A 6,000-nucleotide genomic window follows, 5' to 3' on the forward strand; every position below is an offset into this window, starting at 1 on the left:
ATGTATGTTTAAAAAAAAAAAAATACAAAAAAAAATTATAAACCATAAAAATTAAATTAAATTAAATTATATTATATAAAATTAATAATAATATATCAATAAAAAGTAAATTTGATAATACTTATTTTTTCGAATATAGGATCTTATTTTTAAATAAAAAAAATCAAACACTTATTTTAAAAATAAAAATTTAATATAAAAGAAAAAAAAAAATATTAAATACTAATTAACTAAAATTAAAAAAATATAAAACTACTACTCCTTTTTAAATAAAGTGAAATTAAATCAGCAAAGACTGATTTTAATTAAAACAATTTTATAAATTATTAATTTAAGCCTAAGTAGGAATAATCCAACTATACAATTTACAATTTATATAATACCTAAATTTATATTTACTTATTAAATAGTAAGTATTTTAAATTGTCTATGTAAATAAATATAGATTAATTTATATTTAATATATATTATGTCTTAAGAAAATTACATAATATAAAAATAAATATGAATAATAAATAAAATGTTATATTTTGTTTTTTATTTTTAATATTATAGAATATTTTTTAAAGTCAATAATCATTACCAATAATAAATACTCATTACAAATTTTAATGTTTTAATTTATAATTTTATAATATTTAAATATATATATATATAAATATATATTATCATTTAATTATGAATTAATTTATAATATTTCATTATAATAACTAAATAATTATAATTTAATTTATTATTTATATTTTTGATAATTATAAAAATATTATATAAATAGTGAAGTTAATATATATAATTATTGCATTTATAATTATATATAATTAAATGTCTACATAAAGCTAAATATAAATTAATATTAAAGTTGAAATAAAAATATTAATTATTGTTTTTGTTTAATGTTATTAATAATTTTAGAAATTTTAAATAATATTTATCAAAATGTTTTTTGTATTAATACATTATTATTTTAAAAAAATATTTTATTAGTTTTAATTGTATTATATTATCAATAAATATTATTGATATATGAAATTGTATTTATATTTTTAAAAATTATCCTTTTAAACGTAATACAAATTTATTTCTTATTATTTATTTTTAAAATAGTATTTTATTATTATATCTAGTTTATTATTAGTAATATAAATTATATATTAAATTAAAAAATATAATCTTTATTACTAATTTAAATTAAAATTTTCATATATAATTTAATTATTATTTTTTGGAAAAAAAAGATTCATATTAATATAATATATATGTTAAAACAAAAACTAAATCATATTTTAATAATATAAATTTATTATATTTTTTTATTTAATTTTTACTAAAATTTGTTTATATAATGAATTTTCTTTTTTTTATTTTTTACTTGTTTCATTTTATTTTTATAATTTTTTATAATAATAATATTTTTTTTTTGAATATAGCTTTATTTAATACATATAAAGCCATCATATATTTCTAATTAAAAAAATAAATTTAAAGCAAAAACTTTATTTCAACAAAAACTACAATCTATTTTATAAAAATTAAAAATTATCTACTTATTTTATTATTTCTTAATGAAAAATAAACAATAATAAATAAAATAAAACTTATATTCTAAAAAATTAGAACAAAGGAAATAATTATAAAAATATAAATCTGAATATAAAAAAATTCATTATTTAATTAATATTTAATTCAGTTTTTAATTATTAATATTTCCAATTTTAACTGCTTCTTTAAGCATACTTTTTTCTCTTATACTAAGTTTTTTTTCAAAATGACAAACCCTTTGTATAATTATATTTAAGGATTACTAAAGCTACTTATTTTCCATATAATACTTCGAAACAGCATAAATACATTAAACACAATCCTAAGAATTCATCCTAGTAATATTTTTAACTCCATCTTACAAAAGCCTTTCATAAATTTTTAGTTCAAAAATCTTATTTTAGGCCATAGAAAATATTAATTCTGCTACAAATCTAGTAGTTAAAACATATTTTTTTTATCTTTAAAAAATTTCTTAAATAATCTAAAAGAGTAACTCATTCTTATCTTTAATTTTAAGTTTACAAATCATCAAAGCTAAATTTTTCAAAGTCAAATTTTTTTCAGAATTTAATTTTTTTTATAATTTTACCTAAATGCATTCTAATATTTTCATAAAATCGGCTTTATGTCTTGTAGTATGTATAGACTATAAAATATTCAATAACATCTAAATACTAAATAATTCTATGTTTTCCTAAATCAAATTAATTGCACTTTCAAAAAGCATTTAATCATAAACCCTTAATTTAGAATAGCTCCATATAATAATAGTCAAGGATTATGTATTAATTATATTTTAATTAAATTCTGGCATTTCAATTAAATCTTCCATTTCTTCGAATTCTATTTCATCTTCATTCCTATTTTCTTTTTCTTCTTTTTTTCTTGTTCTTCTTTTTTTACTTCTTATATTTTTACATGTGGATCTTATAATCTTAAAGTTATTTCTAAAGATAATTCGCTTAATTCTTTTAATTTCTTTAATTATTATTTAGCCATTACCCATAATATTAACGATAAATCTTTAAATTCTAATTATTGTCTTTCTTCGACTAAATCAATAATTAGTTTTTCAAATAAATCATCTTATATTCTTGTTTTGCACATACTCCATACTTTTTATTTATTATATTTTTTTTTTTTTTTTAAAAAAAAATACATATTAATGCTTTCTCTTTATTTGAAAACATTTTTTTATTAGATTATATTGTAAATAAAAGCTATTGGAGTCTTTTATCCGAAATTTATAATTTGTTTTTTTTTGGATCTTCTACGTATAATTTTACATATTAAGTTAATGTAAATACCATATTTCTTACTGAAAAAGTAAATTTATGTCCATTATATAATTTGAATAAAGCATCGGAATTCTTTTGTTTGGAAATTAATTTCTATAAATCTTTATTGTTATAAAATTTGGTGTTTTTTTCTTTTTGGGATTATTTGTATCTTTTTTATCTTTCTTTGTCATTATATCTGTTTTTTTAAGTATCAAATATTTTACTTTGGTCAACTACTTATTTTTTTTCTAAATCTTCTTTAACCTTTTAAAATGTTTTAGTTATATTTTCTTATTATTGCCGATATTTTTATAATATTATTGAATCTATTTTTTCTTCTTATTTTTCATCTTTATTATAATCATCTATATTTTATTTCATTTGTTATTATTGTACTTCGTTTTCTTAAAATTCATCTTAATTTAAAGATTTTGTTTTTTGTATAAAAGGTTTAATTTTCTATGTTGTGCCTCTTCTAATTCTACATAGATTTGAAATGCTTTAAAAAAGTCTTAATTATATTAATTTTTGCATTTTTTTAATTTGTTTATTTATATTTTTAATAAAATATTTAATTTTATACTCAAATAACATTCAAATGAATATTGCTTTTATAAAAATAAAAAATTAAATATTTATAAATTAAAAAAGAAAAAAAAAATATTTAATTCTAAAAAATAAAAAACACATTAACCGCAAATTAAAAGTTTAAACTGTTTACAAACAGTAGACAAGAAGACATAAATTTTTTTTTTCAAAGTCATTCGTATATTTACCCAAAACGCCAAAAAAACGAGATATAAATTACCTTTTGAATCTAATCAATTATCTTTTTTATCTGTGTTTGCTTATTTATGTATGGCTTTTTGTATTTATTATTGCAGTTGTTTTGAAACAAATTTAGTATTAACAATAGATAGAGATATGAATAAATATTATGATGGATTAAAATCTATTTTTAAAGATATTTGGTAATTTAAAATGTAAATTTGTCGAAAGAATCCCTTTAGAAATTTCGGATGTAAGTTTTTCATTTTTTTAATATTAAGAATTTTCAAATTTTTAGTATTATTTATTAAAAAATAATATAATAAATAAACTTAGATTTTTAGAGACGAATTCAAACAAAAAATTTGCAATTTTCATTTTTTAAATAAATACAAAAATCAATAACTAAATACAGAATATAATAAAATAGTTTAACAATAACTTATTTTTAATAAATTTTAATAACATAGTGTATATATATAAGAAGATAACAATAATTTATAGATGATGTAGGTATATTTGTATAATTAAATATGATTGATAAGTCAATATTGAGAATTGTTTGAAAATAAAGTAACTATTTCGATTTCTTTAATAATAAGTTGCTTATTTTATATAAGTTTATTAATATAAAAAATAAAGAAATTTTTTGTTTAAGACAATATACAATCAATTGTAAATTTAAAAAATAAAAAAACATAAGAAAACATATTTATATATGTTTAAATTTAATTTAGTTTAAGATCGCTTTAAGATTTTTAACTAATTTATTTTATATATGAATATATTTTAATCACTTTATGGATTTATAATATTATCTTATGGAGTATATTAATGAAGATAAAAATATCTAATAAATTATTAAAATGGATAAATTCAAATAATGTTTTTTTTTTTTTTTTTATTACTGTTTAATTTAAAAAACAAAACAAAAATTAATTTAACAATCATAATTTAAAAATAAATTTTATAATTTTTATTTATTTATTAAGTAATTATAAAATAAAAAATAATCAATAAAAATAAAAATAAAAAATATGAATACTGAAAATAAAAAAGACCTTCTAGTATTCTTAAGGCTTTTGAATAAAGAATTAGATGAAATAGACGATAAAACAAATAAAACATACTTAACTTTATAAGAACTAAGTGAATTAAATAAAGTTAAGTAGAAATTAAATAGTCTTTAACTACTTAATGAATTATATCCTAAATAATAGTAAATAAATTATATAAATATATGTATAATTAATCTTATAGAAATTAATAATTTTAAAATTGTATACATTTACATAAAATTGAGTAAATCTTATTTTAAAACATAGAAAATTGAATATAAAAATTTAAGGTAGTTATAAAAAAATATACATATAAAATTTATTATTTGGAAAATATAAATATATTATATTTAGTAAATAATAAAATGTTTAGATAAACTTAGGGTTTATACTTTAAATTAAAAAATAAATAAATAAAAAACTTTAAGTATATTAAAAAACTTAACAAACACTGCATTTTTATCGAACGATTTCACAATAATATATAAATAAAAAGATTAATTATTTTAAGAACAATATTTTTCAACGAATGAATAATTAAATGTAAAATAAACAAAAATAATTAATAATAAATATATATATATATATACATTATAAAGATACCTTTATAATAAATAAAATAAACAATTGATGAATTAAGTAATTTTTTAATTGGATAAAACAAATAAGAAATTTTAGAAAATTCCGAAGACAGGCCTGATTTAGAAATATTTACTTAATTTTTTGGGAATAAAACTTTTTTTTTACTAAAATTAAATTAAGACTGTTTTATTGTATTTGAAATTATTGATAAGCAATTTAATTAATTTTTAAAGCTTCCTTATAAATCTTACTTAATAATTTTTGACTTTATTTATGATTTAATTAATAATTTAGGAGACGACAAGCAAAATAAAGAAAAAATAATCTCTGCTTTACATATGATTAAGTTTTAATACATAAAAAATTCTTATTAAATATTAAAGGAAATTATCTAAGACTAAATCACTTATTTTTTATAATGTAAATGGTAAAATATAATAATGTTTATATTTTTATTTATTATTATTATTTTTTTTAAAAAAAAAATAAAAAAAACAGTTAAATAATAGAATTCTGTAAAAACACTAAAAAATCAGAAGAATAATGGGAAATTAAAACTTGTGGTAATTAAATATTTATTCCAATAGGAGATTCTAAATATGTATAATTTATTATTTAAATTGAAAATTTTAGACTTAATTTATTTGCATTTGTAGAAAAAGTATTAATTTTTAATCATTTAAAAATTAAAATAAAATAAAATAGTTAACAAAACTATGGAGATATTTTATAGGGCTAATTTCAAATATAAGTTTTAAAGAATATACAAT

General features: G+C 14.8%; 5 annotated features.

The window, feature by feature from the left end:
• The first annotated feature begins 58 nt into the window (after positions 1–58).
• Positions 59–96: a microsatellite.
• A 2,309-nt stretch (positions 97–2,405) lies between these two features.
• Positions 2,406–2,443: a microsatellite.
• Positions 2,408–2,441: a microsatellite.
• Positions 2,444–3,437: 994 nt separating the features above from the next.
• Positions 3,438–3,507: a microsatellite.
• Positions 3,508–4,589: 1,082 nt separating this feature from the next.
• Positions 4,590–4,628: a microsatellite.
• Positions 4,629–6,000: the final 1,372 nt, after the last annotated feature.

The sequence above is a fragment of the Ichthyophthirius multifiliis genome (assembly GCF_000220395.1).
Source record: "Ichthyophthirius multifiliis unplaced genomic scaffold scaff_1120509250203, whole genome shotgun sequence".
NCBI classification, from domain to species: Eukaryota; Ciliophora; class Oligohymenophorea; order Hymenostomatida; genus Ichthyophthirius; species Ichthyophthirius multifiliis.